Source organism: Hevea brasiliensis, chromosome 11 (genome assembly GCF_030052815.1).
Source record: "Hevea brasiliensis isolate MT/VB/25A 57/8 chromosome 11, ASM3005281v1, whole genome shotgun sequence".
NCBI lineage: Eukaryota > Viridiplantae > Streptophyta > Magnoliopsida > Malpighiales > Euphorbiaceae > Hevea > Hevea brasiliensis.
Genome location: NC_079503.1, coordinates 82,988,228 through 83,003,004, shown reverse-complemented (window position 1 = coordinate 83,003,004; position 14,777 = coordinate 82,988,228).

Genomic DNA, 14,777 nt, shown 5'->3' with positions numbered 1-14,777 from the left:
TTTTACGGAAGAGTAGGATGTGACAAACTTTAAATTGGTCAATTTAATAATTGACAACATAACATGTAACATAAATTAGAGGTGAAGACTTATATAGTTAATTTTACATTTATCAATTTTATAATTGACTACGTGACATGTCACATAGATCACAAATTATGGCTTATATAGTTAATTTTACGTTGATCAATTTAATAATTGATTATGTGGCATGCAACATAGATTATAAGTGAAGGCTCATATAGTTAATTGTATGATGTTCAATTTAATAATTGATTATGTGGCATGTAACATAGATCAGAGGTTAATACTTATATAATTAATTTTACATTGATCAATTTTATAATTGACTATGTGACATTGCACATAGATAACTAGTTAAGGCTCATATAGTTAATTTTACATTGATCAATTTAATAATTGACTACATGACATGTTAAATAGATCATAGGTTAAGACTCATATACTTAATTTCACATTGCTTAGTTTAAAATTGGCTATGTGACATGTCACACACACACACACATATATTGCAATATATTGTTTTTAATAAAAAAAAAAATATATATATATATATATATATATATATATATATATATATATATATATATATATATATATATATATTTAGTATTTATAGATAGCTATATTATTAAAAAAATTAAGAATAAAATGTTTGCATATATTATCAAACATAGAGAACAAAATTATATTAAGCAAAATATTTTAAGAAAAACGACAATATTTTATGGCATGGAGGGGAATGTATGTTTAAGAGTATAATTTGGGAGATTCTTCAATTAATAATCAACGCAATTAAAAGAGCCATCTTATACTCTAAAAAAAAATTGATGCCATAATAATGTTTCCATATTTACGATGAATCTCTATTGGTTAGATTTAAAAATGCCGTTGTTTCTCTCAAAACCAAACATATTTTCTTCCAATTTTGGAAGAAGAAAAAATCTTCTAGCCACGTAAATACACCTATTCTTCTCCTAAACTAATTCTCTCCTCTTTGATGGAAAACCATTTCTCCATCAATTATTTTTATCGATTCTGTTTCTTAATATGAGTGTAACACCCCAAAATTTTAAATTTTATTATTTTATGAGCATTTTTTATATTTTAATTTTATTTAAATTTTAGGAATTTTTTTGAGATTTTTCGGATTTTAAAAATCAGGTTCGATTTTCCGAAAATATAAACTTTGATGATTTTTAAAAATTAATTTAAAGACCACGTAATAAAACTAAAAATATATTTGGAGTCTACGTATTTTTTTGAGTTTTCTGGAAATTTTTCGGAATTTTGGACTTCGTTTTCGGCCCCGAAACAGAGTAAAAATTCAAAATTTTGTATTTCAAATCGAACCGGCTGAATCGAACCGGACCGATCAGACCGGTCAAATCGGATCGGCTCCTTTTTCTTCTTCTCTTTTCTTCCGCGCGTCCTGACCTCCTCCCCTTCTCTCTCTCTTTTCTCTCTCCTCCCTCCTCCCCTTGCCGCGCCGCCACCTCCCCTGCCTTCCCACCTCGCCGGCGCGCTGCCTCAGCCCTCCCCCACGGCCGGCCGCCGCCTGGAATGCCGGAAAACGGCTCCAGAAACAACGCGCAGCGGCGCGCGACTCCTCGACTTCCCGGCCAAAATTCGGCCGATCCGGCCACCAATTGGACCGGGTCTTGTGTCTAAAATCATCTACTCGTCGAGAGCTTTCCATAGACACCAAGAACACCGAAATCCATCAAGCGGTTTGTCCAATTTTTGCCCGGGAAGTTTTAGCCCATTTTGATTTTTGGGCTAGATTTCTCTCAAACCGTGAATCCCACGAGAAAACCGAGAGTACCAGAGCGCTCCACTCGTCGAGAGCTTCGCGGCAACATAAATTTCGAATTTTTCCGACACCGTTTTCGGTGGGTCCCACGGAACTTCGCAGTGTCTTTTCGAGCATTAAATGAGCTTAGAAAATTCTGAAAAATTTATGTACTAACCCCCATGTTGTGGGCTTCATGTAGGTATCCTCAATTAGCGGAAATTCGACAGTTGACCAAGTGCGTGAATTTCCGCCGCATGCACTGCACGGAAAAGTCTCCGAATTGAACCGAGGTTTTGGCTACCCCCCCATTATCAGACGTCCCGAGCGCGTTCCCGAAGTCAGAATCAGCAAAGGTAAACCCGAACCTTGCTTTTTCGTAATTTTCTAGTGCTTAAATAGGATTAAAAAATTCATAAAATATTCGTGGTAGCTCAGAAAATTATGATTCTTTTTGCAATAGCCTAGTAATATTGCTAAGGACCGCGGGGCAAAGTTTTAGAATTTTTAGAGCTTGTTTGGGTAGTTTTTGCAAAAATGATCAATTATAAGGACTACATTGAAATTTTACATATTGTGATGGATGACTGATTTGATAGGCCTAGGAGGGGCTGTGTGATGTGATTGAGTTGTGGATATATGGATTGTGAATATAGAAGTGTGTTTTGAGCCATTTTGCAGGTTGGGTAGGTCCTAGGTATAGGGGAGACTCTGCCGGATTTTCGGCACGACTTAGGATGTATTTGGTCTTTTCTTAATTATATTAAGTCATTTGTATTAAATAATTGTAATATAATTGTCAGGTGAGCCAGGACAGCCTTCTTCCTCCGCCCAGCCGCTACAGTGACCGTTGTCAAGTCTGTGAGTAAAATATTAATTTTAATTGTAATTTCACTATTATTATATGTTCAAGCATGCCCATGCATCACTTATATGCATATATTTATGTAGTTAAACTCTAGGCACGATTTATGTTGCATTGATAACTGTTAAAGTGCCATGGATGTTGTTGTGGTAATTTGGAGCAGTGTGCGTGCGTTGGCGTGCGTGTGATGTGGTGTGGACTATGGATAGGACAGGTAGTCACGGCTTGAGTTTTTCGCTGGGACCCGATCCTTCGAGGGGTAGTCACGACTTGAGTTCTTCGCTGGGACCCCCGATTTGGTTTATTAAGCGAAAGTCCGGCTTGAGTTCTTCGCTGGCACCAGGTTGGATTTAAGAGAGCTGTATAGGGGATCGGCTCCCATATATTATGATTGATACTACAGGGTGTGTGAGTGCTCAAAATTACCTTTTTGATGTTATGATGTGAATTTATTGCTGATGCTGCATTTCACTCTACAGGGTGCACTAGTTCTTGATAGTTATAGAGATTATGGTTAAAATTGATATTTTACTCTCTGAGTCGAATGCTCACTCCTATTCAATATTTTTCCAGGCCACAGGAGGATATTTTTGAGGTTAACCTGCTTCCTTTCCTCGCAGGTTGTTTATCAATGTTTGTGTAATTTTATTAACTCCTAGAGTTTCCGCATGTGTTAGAAGTATTTATTTGATTTTGGTCTGTAATATTATTATCATGTTGGACCTGTAAACATATAATGATATGCCTGTTTGATGGATTGGATGAGGGAGCTGAGCTCCCATTTATTTTTATGTTGATGAGTATGTGGAGGGTGAGCTGAGCTCCCCAATTGATGATATATTTTGTTTACAGGTCGGGTGAGCCAAAAACTCCCCGTTGAAAGGTCCACTTTATGACCGGACTCCGTCCGGTTAATTTCTTAATATTGGGCCCAAATGGGCCTTAGAGTTAGATTAATGAATAGTTAGGCTTACTACGGGCCTCGGGGGCTTTAGGCTGGCCCAGGTCCTAGTGCCTGTCCGGCCCATAGGTTGGGTCGTGACAATGAGTTTGCAAAGTAGTCCATTAACAACAAATCAAAGGGCCATCTAAACCCATTCATCTCTTTGTTGTAGGGTCTACAGTAGGATAACAGTGAAATATCATACAAGAGTTGCAATTTTTACCACATATTTTTTTATGGAGATCACAAATTGATATAAACACAATTTTTTTACCCATTCATCTGTTGTTTTTCTTCCAAACCCATTCATCCTTTTTTTTTTTTTCTTTTGAATTCATACAATAGAAAAAAATATATTTGATGATTGCATGTGAATCCAAACTATATGATGTAGGCAAAATTAAGGTTTTTTTCCTTTTGGGGGATATACCTCAATCTATTTAAAATGTCGATTATTTTTTGTGTTTTTTTTTTTTGGAAACCACCTTAATCTCATTTATTAATGTAATTTGTTCAACAATGGTTGAAATATAATAATGCGTTAAGTGCATTTTTTGGTAAAAAAATCTCTCGTAGGATAGTCATTTTGTTATAGTTTAATTTGTTATAGTTTGATTATGATAATTTCTTTAGCATGTTGATTGCTTGGTTGTGATAGTCTCCTCTGTCAAGTTGTATTTTTCTCATCATAAATAGATTGCAATGATTGTGATAGTTTAATTTGTTATTATATATCACTCTAATCCAAATATGAATTTTTTCTCGTAGAAAATCCCTACACACATCATCCAACAATTAGGCTAGCAATTAAAAGATTATGTCATTTGTTTTGTCTAAGGTTATGAGGAACACTCTTGAAAAGTAGGAGTCACATTAGAAAATTTTCCAAATAAAGATTATTCTGTTACTTTTCTTAATGAAGGTCTTAAGGATATGTTAGAATGATATGGTGTGAAACCTCTATGGATCATATGTTTCAAGTTATTTCACATAAGATTATGGATGTATTTATATTCATGAGAAATGGGTGCGAGGTAAAATATAGAGATGCACCTCATCCACTTGTTAATGATGCTGTTAATGAACAATAATATGATATAGTAGAACTACCTGCTGATGGAGGCTATGTGGAAGATAGTGATAAAGATAGTGATGAAGACAGAGAAAAAGATAGTGACGAAAACAATGAGAATTGGCATCTTGATAGTTAATGTTGTTAAATTTTTATTCATTTCAAGGATTTTTCCCCTCTAAGATTAGTTAAGTGTATATATTTTAATAATACAAATCTCTACTTTTTTCTAGTGCATCTATATGTGACTCCACTTAAGTCAGAGGATCCAAGATTTATTTATGGACTGAACAAATATAACTACAAATATAAAGCATTAGTAAATCTTTAATATACTTTATATAATAAGTCATTATAATTGATTTTTATTACTGTTTTATAAATGTTTTCCATTTGTACTCATATTGTTTTTATATATTATACAACAGAACATTCCCATTGAGTTAATTAGAAATCATGTTGGTGTTATGAGAAAGAGGTTGTATGTTTACATCATTGAAAAGCAAATATATTAGAGGTGTGAGTGTATGCTAAGTAATAATGTTAGAGGAGTGATGAAGAAATGAGTAATTGAGAATGGATGGATCCAATTTGTAATAGTTCACAACTTGAAGAAAACTGATACAGTGGAGTTCATCATGAATGCAAATGAAACAAAATATGTTCTCTTTTATGCTATAATCAAAAGGCAAAATTAAAAATATATTATTTTTCATTTACCATAAGAACTATATATATATATATATATATATATAACCTTTTTTGCTTGTACATACTTTTAAAACATGGATGAAGGATGTTTAATATCACTTAGTTGCTGTGGTTTTAGATTCAAGTTTTATACGTTCTACAGTTGTTTATATTAATGTTATTATATTACTGTTTATTATATTAATCTTATTTTATTACGGTTTCTTATATTCATCAACTTAAGTTGCAGTTTTTTTATTCAAGTACAATATATAGTGTTAAGTACGATAGTAAAGTAAAAATTAGATAAGGTTACAAGTTTATAACACAACAACATCTTTTGCACATTAATTCTCATTTTGCAATGCTGAGAGAAAGAGAGAATGACTATTGAATTTGACTCTATGATGTTTGACTTAGCCCCCCATCTTTCTTGCTAACTGGATTGCTTACAGCATTATCCGAGCTTCTCCAAATAGAGACGAGGAACAAAAAATTTCCTTAGCTGATCTATTAATAAGACTCCAAAAATGATTTCCATCCACTACCATAATTTTTTTTTCTCTTTTTTTCATCTTATATTGATGTAGATTAGTTGAGGAAGTAATAATATGTTTGACAGCATTCAATACTATAAAAACTAAAAATAAGATCTACTACACCAACAAATTTCAAGATCTACTACACCAACAAATTTCTTACTAAGTTATAATATAATCCATTTTCAAACTTATGTCATTACGTAAATCTTAACAATTAAGCAAATCTTATCATAATCTATAGTGGAATTCTTAACTCAACATCATTATAATTCTCTTTTGTTTTTGATTTTTCTAGATTGTCATGTTATCTTTTTTAAAATAACAACACTATCTTTTTTTATACTTAATTTCATTTGTTGACATTGTAATTCAATTATTAAATAATTAATAGACAAAAAATGTAGGCAAAAAATATTAATTTCCATTAATATTGAATCTTTCTTTGATGAACACATATTAATATACATCCCAATAAATAGAGCAATTATCAATTGATTGACATTTGAATTATTAGATATATTCTCTTTCTCTATAATTTCTACATTTAATGTTGATGCAATGATATTAGATGATAAAGTTTCTCCATCTGAACATGAACTTGCATTTTTCTTTGACTTAAAATAACAATTATAAGCTTCAATAGCCTCTGCCTCTATATCATAAGATTTGTATAAACTTTTGCTAACTCCAATGACGTTAAGTGCAAATTTATGCCATGAAGTATATATTCTAGGATTAACACCTTCAAAAATAATATAATACTTTGTATTTTCCTTCCTTTACCTATAGTAAGTTGAAAAGTGAAAAATAACAGAAAAAAAGTGGATTCAAAGAAATGATATTATCTTATTTGAATATGAAATCAACTACAAAGATGACTCTAATGGAAAATTGAGGCAGTAGGGGGACAAAAAAAAGATAAAGATGAAGATGTATCTCATGTAAATATTGAGCAAGAAGAAGAAGATGAAGATTTTCTTGTTGGAGAGAGGGAAGGAAGGAGGGCTTATAGAAGGAGCAGTGTATAGAAGGAATGAAAATGAAAATGTTCTTAAATAAAAATTGAAGAAAAATGAGAAAAGAGGGGTATAGAAGAAGGGTGCATATAGAAGGAGGAGGTAAAATGAAAAAAAATATATATAAAAAAAATTAAAGCGACAGACATACATTAATTGGCATGTGCACAAAAAGTAGTAACTTGACATTGAAAATTGAATACTTAATAGATGAAAGAGAATTTATAATTTAAATTTTAAATTTTATACGTTGTTTTAGGAAAATCTCTACAAAGGCAATAGTGTAAAAGCACAAATTTTTACTAAATGAAATTATACAAATAACCCTATTGATCTACATTAAATGTGAATCTACTTGATTCCTCAAGTTTTTTCCTTTAAGTTATTATATTATTAAATTTTTAATTAACACCGTTAAGTTTTTATTAAAAGATTTTTAAAAATTGAACATTTAAATTTTAAGAAATAACTTGATATTCATTTTAGCTTATTAAAAATTTTAATTTTAAAATAATTAAATTATAAATAAATTTTGTTAATTTATATTATTGATAAAAAAATAAAATGATTTTATAAAATAAATAAAATATTATTAAAAACATATAAATATTTTAATTTAAATTTATTAAAAATATATTAAAAAATCTTTTACACAGGAAGAATTCAAATTTTCTTTTTTTTTTTCCCATTATCTAGATACTAAAATTTGATCTCAAAATCTCCCTTGAAAAATTTTTAAAGTATCATTAAAAAAATATGAATATTATTCTATATGTAGGATAAATAACAAAAGCCATAAAAATATATTGAAAATATAAATTATCAGAAATAGATTTAAATTTTCTTAAAAAAGCAAATAAAAGCCATAAAATATAATAATTATAAATAATTAAAGCCCTAAAAATATTGTTTTCTTAATAAAGCTAATAAAGAATTATAAAATTATTTTATTTATTTATTAACAATGTAATTATAAACTAACATAATTTATTTATATTTATATTTAAATTTATTAATTTAGTGGCTTAAATGGCTATTGGGTTATTTCTTAAGGGCTTACATGTTCAAATTTTTAAAAACTTTTTAACGGAAATTTGATGGTGTTATGGTTTTGGATTTTTTTTTTAACTATTTTTTAAATGATTTTTTTTATTTATTAAAAAAAAAGGTTTAAGTAGCTATTTTAAGAAGTTTAAAGGTTTAAATGGCCTATTTAGTCTAATTAGGGCTTAAATGATTATTAGCAAATTTCTCAAGGTTTAAATAGGCTTTTGCCTATTTTTAGGGTAAGTTATTGGAAGATCTTGTCAAAATTAATTATTTAATTAATATTATTTTAAAACTCAATTAAAACATCCTATATTTTAAAAAAATAAACTCCTTCCTTTTCTTTTAAATTTTTATTATAAAAAATTTTAATAAACTTATTTCGGGCTTGATGTATGGATAGTTAAAATTATAAAAATTAAATAGTATAAAAAGTTAAAATTATACATAAGCTGTAAATGAATCAAATTATTCATTAGCTATTAGAGACTTTACTTGATTTAATTTTATTTTTTAAATGAGCTGAACTTGAATATAATTTTTAAACTCATTTAATAAATAAGTTGAACTCAAATTTATTAATATTTGATTTGTTACATATCGCAAGGTTACTTATTTAATAAATTCAAGTGAGTAGGCTTTTAACTAAAAATTATTTAATTTTAAACTTATTATTTCAAACCTAATAAAATTATATATTCATACTATTAAAAAATAAATATTAATATATTAAAATTATATAATATGACAATTAGAAAAAAAAATTATATACTTTATTGTATAAAAAATAAAATAAAATAGAAATTTATTTTAATGCGTTAATAAAATAAAATATTAATATCATTAGTTGAGTGAGTGAAAATTCTTGAAATTAAGAATTTTTCATTCTTCTTTATGATGGTTATAAGTTAATGGTTATTTGTTATTTATATTAATATAATGTAATATAATAAAAGAAATAATTTTATATAGAGTCTGTTCGATAATATTAATTATTCTAATAATTATTAGCTGTTTTAGTAGCCGTCAACTGATAGATATTAGCTGTCAGTGATTAGCTATTTATATAGTAATTAAAGTATAAGTGTTTCATAAAAATAATTATTAGATTGACTATTAAATATAATAATAATAATAAAATCTTGTTAATTTTAGTCAAAATACTCCTTCAACTTCTAAAAGTTAAGAGTGATAGCTTTTCATGAACCACTATCTCAATATCTAAAAGTTAATGTAAATACTATATCATCGAACAGTCTAAATAAGAGAAGTAATATTTTAATTTTTATCAAAATAATAAACATTACCTTAAAAGCTGCTACAAAACAGGATCGTAATGTTTTTAGTTAATACTAGCTTTTTGAGGCACGTAAATTGTACATGTCGTAACATAAACATTTTATTAGTTTTAATTGAAATATTTAAAAATCATAATTTAATTTAAAATGTGGTTATTTTATTATAAATATTTCACTTTACATGTGCAATACAAATGACTTTTTATAATTTATAAATTAATATATAAATATAATTATCATGTTAAATTTTTAAAAAGTCCACTAATAAAAGATTAAAACTTTTAATTATGATAATTTTTTAATTATATATTTATGCAAGAAGAAAACAGAAAATATTATAAACATTTTATTGAGAATATTATAAACAATCTTGAAAATGTTATAAATATTTTCTTTTAAATTCTATAATAATTTATTTATATTATTTTAAGCGTGAAATTGTTAATTTAAATTTAGAATTTATTTAGATCAATTATAGGATTCCAGAAAAAATATTTAAAAAATTGCAAAAATTGATTTTCAAAATAGAATCATACAAAAATATAAATATTTTAATGGATTCCTCAATTTTAACATTAAAAAGAATGAAAATATATTGTTGAAGTGAATTTTTTTTAAACAAAATATTTAAGTATTATTTATAAAATTTAATGTATTTTAATATTCATCATATATATAGAAAGAGTTATGTATACATATACCTTTGTATAATATTTTAATTAAATAAAAATTTGAAAAAATAGTATAGAATATTAATTTTTAATATGAACCACTGTTATAGAAAAATTTGAGTTTTTGTTTGCGTCTTTAATCTTTTATGTATTGATATTTATATTTTAATATTAGAGTATATGTGCGTGTTGCATATTTGTTGGCAAATTTCTATCTAAATTTATCATTGATCGATCGTAATAGTTTGACAATTAACTTTGAAGAAATGACATTGTCTCATTTCAATTCGATTCTTCACACTAATGTAATAATTAAATATTTATTTTCTCTGTTTAGGAGCATAACGAGAGTCAATCATTTGTCTTATTAGGTGTTATTTCGAATTCAATGATAAATTCTTTTTTATAAAGTTGAATTAAATCGAGAATTTCAATAAGTGACTTCAAGTTTCGAGTTTAATGAGGCAATAACGTGATACCCGAAATGTTCTCATATTTTCATTTTAAAAAAAAAATCTAAATTTTTATTGAAATTCTGTTGTGTAAAGCGTAAAATAAAAGGAGAACTGTAAAATTATTATAATTACTTTTTATTTTTATTTTCAAACTTCTTTTTAATTTAATTTCAAAAATAGGATTAAATTTTAAATTTATGTTAATTAATTTTTTTATAAAAAAACACAATATATAAAGAAATTTTAATCAATTTATGAATTCATCATCTATTATATATGTATAATTGACGTATATTTTATAACTTTTAAATTTATGATTATTTTATTTATAGTTATATAAACACTATATAATAAATTTTAATTTATAGTAATATGATAATTTTATATTATTAATCAGATTACATTTTCTCTCATTAAGAGTTAATATATATAATTCTAGCTTTGTTTATATTTATATGATTATATTATTACTAATACAATTATGAGTTAAACTTGATGTTAATTTGTGAATTAGGAACTTGTAAATAGATTGAGTAATGATACATACATACATATATATATATATATATATATATATATATATGAATAAAATAAACTCTAAAACGCACTAGAAATTAAATTATTTATAAATTACGTAGCACAATAAAATTATAAATAAATTTAGACATTTGCATATTGTATAGGAATATTAACAAAATAGGATTACAAAATATAAAAATTATGCAAAAAATACTAACATTCTTTAATAATCAGTGATATATATATATATATAATTTTTTTTAATTTTTTATATGTAATATAATATTACCGTAGTATTATAAATATTATATTTAATTAATTTTAATGTTATTTTAATTAATTATATAGATAAAATATGTATTAATTCAAAATTATTATTTTTTTTAATCATAATTTTATGAAAATTATGTATTATATATAATAATAACATAATTATAATCTTAAAAGTAATATAGTAAAAATAATGTAATACTAAGTTTTAAAAATATAAATGGATGAATATGTTTAAAAATTAAAATAAATTAATAAAAAATACAAGTTTGCACATTAAACTAAATTTATTCAAATTTTGTTATTTTATTTTGTTTTTGAAAATGTTTGATTCGCCTAGTTGTATTATATATTTTTTAATTTAAAATAATATTAATTTGTATATTATGATTTAAATTGAAATTTTAAAATTACTTGATTGTGTTAAATAAATATAAAAGTTTAATAATTATTTAAATTTTTATATTTACAAATTAAAATTTGATTAGTAATTGTTATTAACAATTAAATTTAAGCTAATTTAATAATTTGCTATCACATACTCTAAAATCATATTAGATTTTTTTTTTTGCTCTACCCATGTACAATTTTTTTTTTCTTTATCTTCCCTCTCATTTAACTTTCTATCATTTATTTCATTCAAATTAAAAAAAAAATATTTTATTTGTATAAATTAAATTAGTCTTCTCAATTTGTATACATATTTTAAATGGATCAACTTAAATATACATTTATTTTAATTAATATATTTATTTTATTTTTATTATAAGCAATATGTTTATTTTATTATTTATTTATATCTAATTTTTTATGTCTCTCTATTTTTAATGATTATTATGTTCTTTAATCCATATAGTTAGTTATATGGGATTTATATTTATGTTTTTTTTGGTATAACATAAACCATATATATATATATATATATATACATGTAACACCCCTCACCCGACTACAGTGTAGCCGAGCAAAGTGTGCTACATTCGGTGCCGGAGCACCCTATCTTATCTTACTTTATTCCTTTCATAATTTGATCTCATTATATTTTAATATATATATATATATATATATATACATGTAACACCCCTCACCCGACTACAGTGTAGCCGAGCAAAGTGTGCTACATTCGGTGCCGGAGCACCCTATCTTATCTTACTTTATTCCTTTCATAATTTGATCTCATTATATTTTAATATTAATTATTTTTCGTCGGAGAAACCAGTGAGTTTCCCTATTTTATTACCAGTTGACGTATTTTACTATTTACCTGTTTGAAAATTTCAATAATATTTCCAAAATAAAATCTTATCCATGCTAATCATAATTATCTCATCAATCATTCTCATAATTTTCTCATATTTCAAATCTCATCCATACATTTCAATTTCATAATCATTTACATACATTTCCATACATACTCAATTCATATGTAAACATTCTCAAATTCAATGAGCAAAATTTTCAAATTTCCTTAATTTACATAATTTACAAAATAATTACAAAATTTCATAATTTACATGATGTATAAACTAATTACATATGAAAGAGCTAATTTATTAATTTACATCACATTTATATTAATTACCTATTCCTAATCTACATTATAATGCAATATCTAGCATTTTATACAAAATACAAAATATGATCTATATGGGCCCTATCTACATGCATTGCTGAGGAGGTGACAACCTTGAATACTCCACCACTTCGCAGATCCAACTCCAAAAATCTTAGTCAAAGTACTGAGGAACAATTCATCGCGCTAAGCATTGCTGCTTAGTGGTGCAATAATATAACAAGAAAATGAAATATACAAATAAAGAAAGAAAGAAGCATAATTTGAATATTTAAGAATCAATTTAATTTAATACAATGTGTCTAATATTAATTATCTTTTGTTCTCATTTGTTTCGCTTTGGAAGCGTTTAATTCCAAAATTCACAGTGATAATATACAACATACAGAATTAATAAAAATACTCAGATTATATTTATATGGCAATAGAAGGTACATTTAAAATATTTAGTTAAGTTATACCTATTTTTGCAACTCTTTTATCATTTTACTTAACAATTTTATGTGGTTTGGATCATTTCATAATTGTAACTAATTCTTTTGAAGTCTTATTAACTCATTTATTTGATTTCTAATATTTTTAATTACTAATAGTCTTAATTTATTTTAATAAATTACACTGCCCAAGTAACCTACGACAGGCTGACTAAACTGGATAACGGGTCGTTGGCACTGGACACCGCGGTGCCTCGGGCCGTCATACCATGGGACGCAGAACGTCAACCACGTATGCGATGATGGCTAAAAAGCCATGATATCACATAATCAGGCATAAAAGCCATGAATGTTGGCATAATGCCATGAATGCGGGCATAAAGCCATGAATACGGGCACAAAACCATAAATACAGGCATAAAAGCCTTTTTGCAGTACTGCTAAAACAATACCCTATTGGCATGCCAAACTATCCAATCTGACACACATGTCTAGGCAATACAAGGGCACATAATATCATTAAATATTAATATATTGTATTTTATGACTTTATTATTTCATGATAAATTTCAATTATAATTCATACATTCATTTGATCATTTATATGATTACAATTCACATCAATTATCATTTTATACCATTTTACTCAAAATGCTCCTCCTCTCTACAATAATGAGAACTAATGTCTCATTTATACATTAATATGGTTTATTTATTTATTCATTATGTTATTCATATTGATCACAATTCTAAACAATGGTTCACATGTACCATTGTATTCAAAACATTTTTCATTTCTCATTTATACATTCAAGAATCTACTTATGTAATTACAAATTTTATATTTCAAGTTGAGTTACTAATATTTTATGAATTCCATTTGTGATGGGCATATAAGCCCTAGCTATCTATTCACATCAATTAGGTGACTTATTTTTCATGTTTCAAGTAATCCATGAATATTTCATGGATTTTAAATTTATGGCCTTAATTTCTTTTTAACAATTTTGACTAGGATGCATAGCCTACATTTATCATACAATTCTAAGCATTTAAGCTTAGAATTGGTTCTAGGTTTTCATCTTAATTCACTAATCATTTTGATTACTATTCACCTACTAGTCAACCAAAATGTTGACTTTTTTATACTTAATGGATATATTAATTCTAATTACACCAAGATCCCATATTTTGAGTTTTATATTTGCTAGTATTAATTGCCAATTGCAATTTAAAGTCCCCTAGATGCATTTCTAAATTTTAAACTTTGAATTTCAAGTTTGGTGTCACTATTCACCTCATTGGTCAACAAAAATGTTGACTTTTGGATAGAAAATAGGTACATTGGTTTTAGCACCCCCAATGTACCACATTTTACATTTAAAACTTGTTGGAATTAACCACCAAATCCATTTCCAAACCTAAAACCTAGAGAGCAGAATTTTCAGTTTTTGTGACCCAACTTTACTGTTCCATTGGGCCCTGTTGCAGTGGGAATTTGAGGAAATGGTAAACATGAAAGTTGTTCCTTATTTTGTCTATTTGAATTTCTTTTTTTGAATCACTCCA